Raw genomic sequence first — 14860 nt, forward strand, 5'->3', positions numbered from 1 at the left:
GGTAAAAGAATTATTCCAGCATCTTGAAATGTGACACGGTGGGCGTGAAGTAAGCCAAACTCTGCCGGAGTCGTCTTTTAATAGCAAAGATAGTCTACTCTTCTCTGAGACTCTGCACAACAAATGTTTTTACAATTGTTACCATACGATGTCTGCAAGATCTGAGAGTCACCAGTTTATGAGGTATTGTGGGTCTGATCTTTGTGGTGTCAAAATGGCTATGTCCTTTGAAGTTATAATAGCTGAGCAGATTTATATCAGCTACAATATCTGGCCAAACTGATTAACTGATTATTACTGTGTTTTGGGGAAGGCTTGCCTTTGATCTCGGATACTTTTGAATCAAAGGACAGCCCAGTGCATTACTCAAGGTTTTATACTCTACCAGTGTTTTCCTGTGTAAAGCTAGGGGAGATCCAAAAAGAGGTTTATATTGTTGGTGTCTGAAGTAGCCTGTTGCTCACAATCTGATGGAGAAGTCCAGGGAAGCTCATGGTCACCTTCTTAACCACAGGAGATGAGTAGTTACCATTAACCTTTCCCTTGAGCAGCGACGAGCAGAAGGGGAAGAATATCATCAAAACTGACATAGTTTGAACTATATCAGATAAATGAGACCGTTCTACCTCCTGGGGGTAAAAAACAAACAACAAACAAACAAAACCCCACAACAAAACCCAAACAAAAAAAATGCCAACTCTATATCCATAGAATACAATTGTTATTAAAAGTAATATGAACAGCCTAATGGCAATAGCTGTTTAATATCTAGATCAGAATGTTCTGAAAAATAAAATTCATGTTGTGGGTTATTTTTTAAATTTTTACTCTGGCTCCAGTTGAGGCCATTTTAGGACCCTCCTAATGGGGACAGGAGAGAAGAGGTCTTGGGAAAATAGGGGATGGGCATAAATATTCTTACAATCACACGATGAAAAGCAATTAAAATAAATGCTTATCAGCTACCACTTTTTCTTTATATTACTTTATATTTATCTTCCTTTACCATTTGGGAAATAAGGAGAAATTTCTTCAGCCTGTAAAACATGAATTGGAGTTGTAAACTGTTAAACTAGAAATTCAACCAAATAAGTATTGTGGTTTCATTCTAGTTAAACACTCCATGAGTATTCAACTGTAAGCCACCAAATGTTGATTTAATTTTTTACTGCCAAATCATGAAAGGTTTAAATACCTGTTGATTTTTCTCCCAAAAGATCGCCAACTGGTTTATTACACAGAAGTAGATAAAGGCAAAAAAGTGAAAACAAGATGGACTGTGGCAAAGAAATGTATAGATATGAATCAGACTATTAAGAATGGTGTTATACTTGTACTGCTAGGAAGGCCGATACCGTCATATAAATTGGATAATATTTTAAGTAAATGCAACATTAGCAGAAACTGGCAAACAAACTGGCAAAAATATGGATAGTATAAAATTTTTTATGCTTATTTTCTTAGGCAGTGACACAACAAATCAGTTTCTCTTACTGAGAAAGCGTTCTGTAAGAGCTGAAAATAGAAGGTGAGAGAGAATTAAGTGGCCTACATGTATATTTTTTTCAGTTAGTGTTTGTTTATGTTCAGAAACATAAAAGTATGTATTAAAATTCAGTGACATACAGAAGGATTTTTTTCAGTGAAAAAAATTCCATATTCACAATTTCAAAACTGCTTTGAATTAGAAAAGCCCTTGGAATTTTGTAATATTTTCTTTTACAAGAAGCAAATAAGAGGTTAGGCTTTACATTTTTTGACATGTTTTTCCCATAAAACCCCTATAAATTTACCCAAGTGTATTATTTTCATATTTCTAAACAAAATATGAAGTTAAAGCAGGATAACTAAAGATTTTTATTTTTTTGATGACTCATAATATATACCCCTGAAATAATTCCTTTTTTCTGGCAAATAAAATACAATCTTATTTCATAATTAAATACATTATATTATGCCCTATTCCACTATAATCTAAATGATGCTTCCATATGTAATATTTTTAAAAATATACTTATTGTGTTGACTGTCTGTTATCTTCTTACTTTTCACATTAAAAAAATCTATATGCTTCCTGACATAATGGCAGTATGCTTATGGCTGTAAGTTCTACTGCTTAATCATATATTGTTTAAGAGGAATAATTTTAGCAGTTTTGAGAGGCATTATATTATTTGAAAGACAACAAAACACTTGATTTGCATTTTCTATTTCAATATTTTTTAAAAATTGAAAGGCCAGCATTCTTTAGGCAAGTGTGAATATAAATAAAAGAAAATGTATGTACAAATCATTAATCATTACTAATTGAATTACTGAAAAAGATTGTTCTTTTATTCATATCCTGTCTAATCTTAATAGTGATAGTTTAAGTAACTAATCAAGTTATTGAGTTACTAAAAATATTTTTATTTATGTCTTGTGTAATGCAAATAGTAGCAGCTTGTAACTTGTAAGTACAGCATATAGGGACAAGATTTAAACATTACCATTGAAGACAGGAATAGCTGTTCAAAGTAATGTTCAAAAGGAGTTTTTCACTCAGGCTAGAACACATGTCATAGTGAGGGGCTTAAAATTCAAATCAGTTTTAGCACATTAGTCACAAATTAAAGAGTAACTCACCAGCGTTGGTAATAGTAAGTAGTAAGCCTAAAATCATTATTCTCTTCTATTGCAATGTTAATCCCATACCTTTAAGCCGTTTGGGTTAGGACTGTACTTGGATGAGCAACCTTAAGGAATGTTTAAAAGAACTTCAGGCAATTATTCTGATAGTGGTGATTCAATTGTAGTTTCTTATAACTTCTGTTTGAACAAGGTATCATGACTACTTGATGGGAGGAGGAGCTGAGGTTCTGACAATTTGAGGGCGTCAATGAGCTATTGACATTCTCCGTAAGACTTAGGCGCTCATGCAAGTTGAATCTCTGTTCAAACTACAGTCTAAGCATAACCAAACAACATCTGCAAACTCTCCGCTACCCCTTCCATATTCATCAGCATGTAAACAGATCCTGTGAAATGACACTAAAGGAATGTGAACTATAATTAATCTGTCTTCACAAAGTCCATTTTAAATTATTGTTGCTAATCTTCCATCTATTTTTAGACAGGGATGGAAAAGCTGGTCTTACAACATATCTAGGTATTTAACAATCTTGAGCTACCAGGGAGGGCCCCACTGAAAAAAAGCAGCCCCAAAGGCCTGAGAAGCCTGGGGGAGAACATGCTACTCATCACTATTTCCATCCTGTGTCTTCATAAATCAGTGCTAAATACAGCAAGTTTGATGTGCATGTTAAACTGAAAACCAAGACCAGACCTTCTGGGCTTATATACCTATACATGTGGCTTAGATCCTCCTGATTCCTTAACGAAGTAAAAAACAGACTAATGCAGGTACACCCAGGTCTGTTTTTCATTAAAAGAAGTGGGATATGGCCACAGCATGGTCATGACAACTACATTGTGTACTACCTATCAGCTGAAACAGAGGTTCTTAAAAGTAGGCTGCCTGTCCATTTAAATATGCTTAAATCAAACGCAGCATTTATAATCCATTTAGAAACTTGAAAACCATGAACATTAGAATTGGTCTATGAGGCTTAAAAAGAAAAGAAACAACAACCAAACACTATCTTCAGTAAGTAAATTTTTCAACCCCTCTCCTCCTCCTCTCTCCATCTGACACTGTTTTCTTTTTGTGGTTTATCTGGTGTTGGATGAGCTGTTCAGTATTTGCAGGTTTTAGTGATTCCAAAAATATCTGGGGACTAAATCTATAGCTTGAAGGCACTATTGTTTGTTATTTTTTGTGGTTCAGCAGTGTCTAGATGTCCCACTGTGGACTGAAATCCCACTGTGAAAGGGGTGATACAAACACATGATAAAAATAAACTCTTGCCACATCGTGCCACTGGGTAGGAAATGGGCGGAAGCAGATTCTCTTTGGACTGAGGGTAGTGAGGACAAAACACAGCTCTAGCCAGGAATGATGAGGTTTGCAACCCACCCGTCCTCATTTACAGAAGTCTTCAAGACTGAGCCTTGAAGATTTATACTGAAATATTCCCCAGCTGATTTACAATTTTGCAATATATTCACCTTCAATTCACCCCAACTCATGCCCGTATGTTGGCATTTTGGTATATGTGAGTCAGACTTCATCCCTGCATGTTAGGTCATATCTGAAATTATTGGAGACAACAAATGATGGAAAGATTTGACATTTTGATATGAGGTAGATGAGAATCTGTCAATACCAAAATTACTCATGAGTAAGATAAAGTTCTAACGGAAAGCAGAAATCTGAGTTTTGTCCATAGCAGACTAATTAGAAACAATTGACCTGAAATTCAAAAATGGGAATGTTTGATTCTACTCCCACAGGTGATGTGTGCGTTTTTCAGAACTAAGGCGTTTGCTAACAGTGCATATCAAAAGGTCTAGTTGTTGAAACATTTTCTTATGCCAAAAAAAGTCCCCTCTACTCAGGACAATGCAGCCACTTGTAGGTTGGTCTATAAACCAGATCCCAGTAATGTGCTTCATTGGAAAAATCATTGCAACTCTGTGGAGGTTGAATGCAAATAAATGTTGTTGTATTACTTATTAATTACTGTTTATTGTATTATGCCTAGACTAACAGGTAGTGGACTCACAGCAAGAATGTTAAACAGGTGATCAGGAACAGGGACTTGGCAAATTTGAATTAGACTTTTAATTCTTGTTAAATTTTGTTTCAGCTTTTTTCTGAAGAGACTGTTAATCAAACTGTTGGAAGTACCTTATGATCTAAACATCCAAAATATTAGTGAGCATAGCCACTCTTCCAGAGAGAAAAGTTAATGATTTTTCAGCTAACGTCTGCAGTACCTAAATATATTTGCCATGATTAATGGCTTGTATCATCTTTCTTCAAGCAAATTATTGGAAGCAGTTCATTTTCAAAGCTTGTATAAACTGTGGCCCTGAAATATTTGAGAAAGTTGGGGTTTCAAGGCTCAATACTGCAAGCATGTATGGAATTTTATTAGCATGGAATAACTTCATTGGCGTGAGAAATTATACTGAAATTAAATTTGGTAGAAAGGCAACGTGAGTGCCAGTGCTCATGTGTGATACCTAGGCCTTGAGGAGAAAATATGTATTTTATAAGTATAATAATCTTACTATTTTAAATGGACTTATTATATGGGTAAAAATAAAAATGTGTGTTTGGAAAATCAAAGTCTAAATTACTTGCAAGAAGCCCACAAATACTTTTTTTTTGGTGTAAGTGTGGTGACTTTTACATATTAGTTAAATTTCCTTTGGAATTCACAGAGTAGTTTAGTGGGTCAAAAACCAAAGATGCATAAACATTTATAGAGACTGAGGGCATCAGCCTACCTTGAAAAAAGGGATAACGATCTCATTTCCTATGCAACTAAGTCATAAAATGCATCCCTTTTTTTTTTTTTTTAACAAAGATGAAAAGTTTTCTGTCTAGAAACAGCAGTATGAATGATCACAATCAAGCATAATGAATTTCTTAATTCATATGTAATCCATGCAAAGTTTTTAAAAAGTTGTCTTCAGGATATGCCAGCTGGGTGTTGCTTCTTTAAATATATTCTTCAATTTCTATGGAAAGAGAAAAGAATCAATTCCTTAGTAAAGCTGGTGAAAAACTATCATTTGTGAGTGGTGAGGCACTAGACATGAATAACTCTGTGTGTGAAACTACAGGAGGGGAAGCACTTGCCTTTTTTTTTTTTCCTTGCCTGCTTTATGGCTTGTAAATGATAAATGAAATTTACTAGCAATGCCCTGCAGTAATATTTCAAATTATGTTACAGAATACACTGTAAAAAGTATTGAGTTATAGCAGAACCAAAGAAAAAGGCCCTCATTTTTTTCTTTCTAGAAAAGTGGTGCTACATTAGAACATTCCTCAACCACCATTTAAATATTCCAGGATGCTACAATGATTCAACTTCAGTGTGCTCAAACTTTTTATTTAAATAACTTAAAAAACTATGCCCGCTATTAATATTGAGACTTAGGAATTAAGCGAAGTTAAATCTTGGTATTAAAGTATAAATCTGGGTAGCTGTGGGTGCCCACTCTCAGCCCACAAAACAACCCCTACGTGGGAGAGACGAGCCTGAGCAGCACGGAGCCCATGGCACTGCCACGTAAGCCTCTCTCCTAATGATGCGCCCCCTTGCCCCAGCCCATGCTAGAAAATTTGCATTGACACATTTTTATGACGTTTTATTTGTGGCTGTTGTTGAACAATGAAAACCAAGACGAAAAAGACGTAATCCTAAAACAGGGCCGCGGGTAGTGTCTACAGTGTTCTTTAAGCCCTTTAAAACGGGATCCTTTTGTCGGCTCGGGTGAGTGGCGGCTCTTTAACATTCTGAACCTGCTGTGGCTGCTGGGGCAGTTCATCACCAGAGAATAGAAAAGGGCCCCTGGCATATCAAATTAAAAAAAAAAAAAAAAAAAAAGAAGGGGGGGAGGAAAGGAGGAAAGCGAGAGAAAGGAAAGTCCTGGGCGCACAGACAGCGCATTGTGTAAGCGGGGTTTAAAGAGCCTGCCGTTAGGTATATTTCATAATATGAAAAGACAGACCGATTTTGGCCCCCTCGCCTGGTGGGATCAGTGCTGTCAATGCCATTTATTTTCAATCCCCCATGATTTCTGTATCCCCACAACCCTTTTGCATAAAAATGAACCATAAAGGCAGTCAAAACACCTGCTTTACTGACAGGCCTGATTAAAGCTTTGATTTATCCTTCAAAGTGAGAGCTGATCTGCTGTTCCTGGGGCCTCGCACTGGTGTGTAATTCATCGGAGGCTGAAGGTCTCCTTTCTGTGTCCCCAGCTTCAGCTGTGGGCGCCTTTTGTACCTGCTTGAGAGTTGGGCTAACTCCGAGAACACCCACCCCAGCTGGAGGCCGGGATTTTTTCCATGCCTACTGGCACAAGTTTCTTGGTCCGTCTTATTAAGTGACAGTAAATTACAGGACTAATTGGGGAGGCCCCCAAACACAGGGCCGCGTGTTTCTGAGGAGCCAGCCCCGCTCCCACTGTGGGCTCTGGGGAGCGGCTTCACCAGATGGAAAGGAATAGTGTCGCTTACTCCCACTTCGTGCTTTCCCATCGCTAAAAACGTCGACACTCGACGTGGAAGTTTTATGTCATGTGGGAACTCTTTTCTCCTTTATAGTAAGGTTTTGTTCTGTAGTCTGAAACCTTCGTTTTGGGGACTGTACCGATGGGGCTACGCACAGTAACCATCTCCCTGGGCTCATAAACAGCATAGCAAGTGGGAGGAAGCCTTGCAATCTCTTTTGGGGGAGTGGGGGGAAAGGTTCAAAGCTTTATCACTGTAACTGCAAAGCCAGATATTTCTTAAACTTCCTGGAAGATTGAAATGGGTTTGCTTTTCAAAAGAAAGAAAAAAATTACTTAGTGGCTTGTGGGTGTCTGGAGACAGTGAACGTTTGGTTTGGTTTGGTGGTTTTTTTTTTTTTCCTTTCTTTTTAAAAAAAAAAAAGCCCAGCTTGTATCCTGCATATATATTACCCCACCCCACCCCCCAAAAACCCAGCCTTTAAGATATTGTGACAAAATTGCCTTATGAGTATATTTGACTTATGCACCATCATCGATCCATGAAACCACTAAGCTGTGATAGAACCAGAGCATGGTATAAAAGAATGCCGAGCAAATAATTCCCTGTGGATCAATGCTCAAAAATTTCTCAAAGTGAGATTTTTTTTTTTAATTGGAAAGCACCTTTTCACTGAAACTAAAACATTCTGAGGAAAAAATATCTGTGTATTGTTATTTATAAATAAACCAGGAACGAACAGGGTGATTACATTAAAAGTTTTTGTTCTGAAACAATACTTGTTTTTGAAGTGTTGATTAAGTTAACACATAATCTAACATAGTAATAATGTAATGTGCTGTTTCATTTTGATAAAAACAATGTTTCATTTGACCAGGTGCAACATTAAAAAAACACATCAGGAGAGACTGAAAAAGTCCTTTGAAATTAAACAAAATCCATAATAAGAGTTTCCTATTAAAAAAAAAAAAGCTATTTCTTTATTGAAGAAATTGCCACATTATTGGGAACTGGACCATTAATTTAAAAGTAGCTTTGCTATAAATTCTTTAAATGGCAGAAACAAACTGTATGTAGAATTTACATTTGCAGTTGAGCTAGCACTCGGCATGTCTACAGTGCAGACAGTTTTCACTGTTCGGAATGTAAAGTAACAACATAGTTTAAATTCTGATGTGAACTTCAGCAGATCTAAGACGTGGCACCACAAAGGCTACGGTGAAGTTGCAGAAGTTGAGAGCACCTGGCCGTTTCCTGACCTCATGTTCAGGTGTGAGGTAGGCATGGGCTGGTCTTTAGCTGGATGATTTGCTTGCTTAAGAAGGATGCATGTGCACAGGGCAGGCAGGAACCAACCAGCCTCAGCTGGATGTAGGTAACACATGTGCTAAGAAGGCCTTGGGTTGCCTATATAATTTGAAAATCTGACTCATGACCTTTAGGTGTCTGGAAGTACAATTTAATCAACCTCAAGGCATAAAAATTGCGAGCTTTCTTTGCAAAAACAAAGACACATCCTAGGTCTGCAATAACATGTAGATAGATGTTGGGTTATAATACAAAACCATCAGAGAACAAAACTGGCAGCAGTTATTAATGTCAAAGAAATTTCATCTGGTGAGCAGTGGGAAGGTAAGATACTAAAGCATCTGCTTATTCCTCATCTATCATTGCCTTTCCCAGTCGTCGCCTGACTTGCCCTATGCTATTTCCCTGTTTAGATGGGCATGTGGCTTACAACCTTACGTACAATAAATATGATCTTTGATTTTAAGGCAGGCAAAACTCTTACAGCTGATATACTTTTAAATAGACAAAACCGCCTTAAGAAAATCTGAAACAATGCATGACAAAAATAAAATTCCTGAAGATTTGTGTTGACATAAACACTGATTTTTGTTGAAAAAGACAAAGGTCAGAAATAGAGATAACCAAACTTTAATTTTGTTCTGTTTTTGCAAAGGAGGAGACATTTTGCATGAAAATGGTCAGTCCTGATTTTTGCCTGGTGGATATGAGTTATTAGTCTTGATACTAGTTTTAGTTGCTGCTGGAGGGAAAACTTTCAATCAGCTATGACTAGCTGATGCAGATTTAAACAAATGACACACATATTACAAAATGCCACCATTCTTTTTCATTTATACAGAGCATATAAGAATTTTTTCATGTCTCCCTCATCCATAGATGTGCCCGTCCCACAGAACCCTTCTCATTGCTAGTTCTTTGCTTGTATTCCCTTCAAGCCGTATTTTTCTTCACCCTCCATGAAATTGTAAATGAGAATTCAGTGCCCTCTGCCTCCTAAACTTCTATTTTCACCTACCTTCTCTCTATGTATAGAATGTATAAGCTATGTATATACACAACATAATATACATACAAAGTACATGTGCGTGTGTGCACCTTTATATTGTATAACACAGTTATGAATAGAAACCTTGACAACATATCTCACAAAGACTGTAAGCTCAGAGATGTTTAAAGTATTGCAGAAACAAGCTTGTGAGAATGTCAGCTCCTCTTTTGTTCCTCGTATATATCAAATTCAGTGGTGCACCATAGAAAATAACATTGAATCCTATTAAAGCGTTCCTAATGGGAATAAAGATAATTTGTTAAATAGGTTAAAACCTATGTCCACCAGCCCTATGTTGCTCTGCACTAGTATTGAGATATGATGACATGTCCTGATGGAGACTTGAGGGAGCAGGGAGACGGAGCAGTAGATGATGTGAGGAGGGGGAAACAGTGGAAAAGGGCTCAAGCAGGAATTCCACTCCACAGTCTCAGTTAAAGATGGTATTTAGATGATTTTTAGATCGTTTAAATGATTTAGATAGGTCAGGTTGGAGGGGGCTCTGAGCAACCTGATCTATTTGAAGATGTCCCTGCCCACGGCAGGGGGGTTGGACTAGATGACCTTTAGAGGTCCCTTCCAACCCAAACTATTCTATGATTTAAGATAACTGTACCCAGAGCCTAAATTAGCTCCGACTTTTGAATTTTCAGCATCAGAGGTGAAATAGCTGAACATCTTTAACAGCTTCTAAAGAGAAGGGGCATGAATGGCCTCTTGGGCATCGGCACCTTACTCTCCTCTACATGTTTTTGTTGACACACATGTCCTCTTTCTGGACAAAACCTACTGATAACCCAAAAGAAGTTTAAAAAAATATCAGCCTTGGATTTAGATTAGTTTTTCTGCTTGGCCCTAACTGCTATTTCCCAGAGTCCAGCCTCATCATAATCCTTATCTTTCTATCCAGTTTCTCCAGCGAGGGTTTGAGCATTGCTCCCTGCTCTACCTGAAAGTCAGAAGGAAACAATCAGCATCTGACTGTAGTATAACTGTATAACAGTCTAAATACTGTGTAATAAACATAACAGGTTCTCAGTGACTCAACTGCCTTGTAAAAGATATTAGAAAATTATGCAAAATACTCATTTGACTTTCAGTGTGTGAAGTAGAAGGAAATATTGTGGATGATATATAGGTACAGGACCAAGGGTTCTGTATTGCTTCCTTGTTATGCTTTATCAAGCCTTTATTCAGAATGTTTCAAAGGATGTTTTCTTTACTCATGTGTTACACCTTGTGGGCTCTCACAATGGTGGTCTTTGTGAAGAAATATTAATGGTCGTTACTAACTCTATAGCAAAAAAAAAAAATTGTAGGTCTTAGTAAACTCTTTAAAACAAAATGAAGGAAAACCTTCAGAGGTAAATCTCCCAGTAAAGGCTTGGCAACCCTGAAACAGATTTGCAGCCAAATCTCTTTAGCCTGAGGTAAGCAGAGAAGGCGGCTCTCAGTGAAATTCTGGCAAATATCCACAGCTTAACTGTGATTGAAAAAAATATGAAAGAAAATAGAAAAGAAACCCATACCTGTTATTCCAGATGATATATCAGTTTTAAGGTATTTTTCTGACAAAATGCTTAGTTTTACTTTTTAGAGTAAGTTTCTCTGTATAAAGCAAAATTGCTTTCTTATACAAACCAGAGCAGGTTTATGAATTTTAAATCACTTACCCGTAGCACATATAATAAACTTTGGATGTTAGACACAACTGGTTTGAATAAAATATTTACTTCTCTTTTTGGTCTTTAAAATGTTACTTAGTCTAAAAGATATTTTAATAAATGCATAAAACATGTTCATCAAAATGCAAAATTAATAGAGTGCATATATCTTTCCAGATACTTTTGTAATTGATTTTGCCAAGGGTAGTTTAGTTCAGATGCAATCTCTGTTTTTTTGCTGAGGGCCTGTTCATTATATTTTATACAATTCCACTTTATTTTCTATATCATGTACTTTTCATACTGTAAAATTTTAATTTTAGCCTTATTACAAAATGGTTCTATTTGCTACTATATGCAATATAGACTCATATGAAAAAGGACAAGAGCAACTCGCTGTAATAAAATAAATTAACTTGACCTCACAGTGATGTAGCATTTTCCAGCTGTTAGAGCTAGACCATACTAAAAACCTTACATACTAATCTCACGTTGTTCATAAACATTCAAAACCAAACCCTGGATACCACCCTGGAGTGTTGCTGTTGACTTCAGCAGTACAAGGCTTTACCTCTCTCTTGATGTCTTCATACTTGTACGATATATAGAACTCCAGCTCTGCAATGGGATCTAAGCAGAGTCATGACTACAATGGGACTTCTCGTAACACGCTCGTGAGGAACAATCTCTCCTGGGAATAGAATCAGAAAAAATTTTGGCTAAACATAAGCATTTAGGGATGCTGTACCTGTTTGGAAAGCCAGCTCTGGGAGTACAGCATGCCCAGAGAAATTTTGTTTATCAAACATGTGGTGGTCTAGAAACAGGGAAAAAAGAAAGATCAGTAACGTACAGTACCTAACAGTGTATCTCTTCATCTAAAACAAAAAGATTATTTTTATTAAGAAAGAAATAGCTAAAATATCTAGAGAGGGTTGCTTTACAAACATAAGCAGAAAATTTAACAGCCCGGCAAGACTAATTTTTTCTCTTTTCTTATTTGAAATACTCTCCTATTTAACAACTGTACCGCATAATCTGTGCAACAATAACCCAGAGATCTGTTAGAAAAAGGTTCATATATAGGGTCAGAGTAGACTACTCTTTTCCCTGGGATTCGAATAGCTGCAAGTCAAAGTTACCTCAGGCAATGCCTGACTGGGCTCAGTAAGTCCTCTTTTGACAAGACCTTTCCTAGGACAGACATCACCAGAGAGAAAAACTTACTCAAGCTATGCATATGGAAGATACCTTTTACTGACAAGTGGGCACAAGTACTAATCTAAAAGTACTTTCTAGGATCAGACAGACACTGTAGTTGCAAGCAAAGGAACTGGTGAAAATTAGACTAACCATGGCAAAGCTTGACTTGATAAGGGTTTATCGTTTAGCTTTGGTTTGCTTAAAATGTTTTCTCTGCACATATAGCAGGAGATTCGCCTTTAATATTTTTGCTTGTAGCGTCTTCAGTTGATTTTACTGCTGAAAGGTTGCAGTCAAAAGGAGAAAAAGAACATTATAAAATGATTCAGAGCAACACGGCATTCTGTCATGCCATGATTTGAGTCTACATGGCTCTAGTTTTAAAGCTTGAAGAGGACAGCAGCATGTGGTCAATAATACATTCTCTCTAATTAAACACTGATGACTGTGCCTAGATGAATTTCGTTTCTAACAGAAGTGTGTCCTTAACATTTTCTGTAACAACAAATTGTCAGAAAAGAAATCATGTTTGTTTTCCCAGTTGGTTCAGAACATGGCAGTGGATTCAGTACAGGTTTCATCAATTCCTTTGATGGTTTTGTTCATGGTCTTGGGAGACTTGCCACCAAAATCTGACTTTGTATGCATATATTTTCAGTAAGTTACATATGTCAAGGAAACTGATACTGTGTGTTCTCACTGCCTACAAATAGCTGATCTTCCTCTACCTAGGATAGAAATGTAGTTTAGTTAATTTCTATGAGTCAAAAGGTGTTTGAAAGCACACTGCAAAGAAGCCAGCACTTTAGGTTAGCTAAACTTACATTTTGACATTTTATCTCCCTTATAACATACATCTGCTTTTACTATCCAACTGTGATATAAATAAGCCACCTACTTCAGGCTAGTGCATCTATCCTATTCCATCTTATTGTCTGCAGTCAGTCTACCTTTGGCTGAAGACCAGTCTAGACTCATAAACACCATCAGGCTTGTTCATCTTTTAGATGGGGGATGTCCAACGAATGCTTATAATTAATTACACTGTTGATTACATAGGAGTAGCTGCATTTCCATATTGAACGTCCTTCTGTTCCCTTCAAAGCTCATCACCCATGATTAGTCTGATCGCACTCCAGTATTAAGGAAGGAAGACCGGCTATGGGAATACCTAGGAGTACCTTTCAGCTTACTGGAAGAACCACGGCTTAGTTCGGTATTTTTGTATACACAATCAGCTTGTGGTCACACTAGAGGTAGTTGTTTAAGTAAGAAGATAGTGATCAGAGACCACAGAAAGATTATAATACTACAGTGGCAGAATAAAAGCTTTGGCATAACATAGCAAAAGATTGGAATGCCAATTAGCTTCTTTGCACATGTTCAAAAGTTATTTTGTCAAAAAATGGAATAATTTCTGTCTGGTGGAGCAATAGGAAAAGGTGCAAGATTAATTAGTTCCTATCACTGAAGGCAAAGGACAGGATGACATCTATTACTGAATATAGCTCAAAGCCGCCTTCTGCTCTTTCATGCTCAGAATGGTAACCCTAATATAGGTAATGTTACCTCTGAGTACACAATACTTTTTTCTTATTATTTTTCTGCCCTTTAGAATTCTTTCTTTCATATTGCTCTATATTTGCCAAGTACCTCAAATTTAAAATAGGATCTTTGAAGACAATGGAAAGCGATAGCCTATCGCAGGGGATTACTTATCTAAGGTAGAACTTGTTTAAGGGTATGTATCCTGGCCATATCAAAGAGGATGAAGAACTGTTTGGGACAATGTCCCCTATTCTTTGAAGATGATTAGAGAAAAAAAAGAAAAAGAAAAACCACAAAAAAACCCCCCAAAAGAAAACATTCCTTAAAACAAACATTTAGTTAGATATGTAAGACCCTCTGGAAAGATGAATGTTTTTCTCAGATGCTCTGTTTAATATTACCAAGTCAAACTCAAGCGATTGTTCACCACTTGTACTTAGCTTTGAATAACACTATTTCTATTTCCTACCTGAAAAAAAGCTTACACACTTGAGAGTTTGTCTTTTTTTTTAAGTTTTTCAGTTGGCCAAATAAGAGCTATTATCTACTGCATAATACTAAAGTTGCATCTTACCAGCAAGAAATAGGGTCTCCCTGTTGTAATAATTTCTCATGACAATATTTATTGCAACTTCCATCTGAATTTCTAAGCCCTAACATTAAATTTCTTTTTGTACTTGGCTGTATCTTGCAACAGTTAATAGATTCATCGTAACACAATGAAATCATTGAGTGGCAAGGCACAGAGTTCACTGGCACAAGTTCTTGCATGTCAGAACATTTTGATAAGCAGCTCATGAGAGACAGCCTACAGTTTACCTGGAATGTGAAATAGGTGACATGAATTTGGCAGGGCCCTGAGTTTTCCTGTACAAACGTTTTGAATCAGCTTGTGACACTATGCAAAATGTACCTAAAATACTGGTTTCCTGATCACAAAGCACAAATTTGGCACTT

Source organism: Aptenodytes patagonicus, chromosome 4 (assembly GCF_965638725.1).
Source record: "Aptenodytes patagonicus chromosome 4, bAptPat1.pri.cur, whole genome shotgun sequence".
NCBI classification, from domain to species: domain Eukaryota; kingdom Metazoa; phylum Chordata; class Aves; order Sphenisciformes; family Spheniscidae; genus Aptenodytes; species Aptenodytes patagonicus.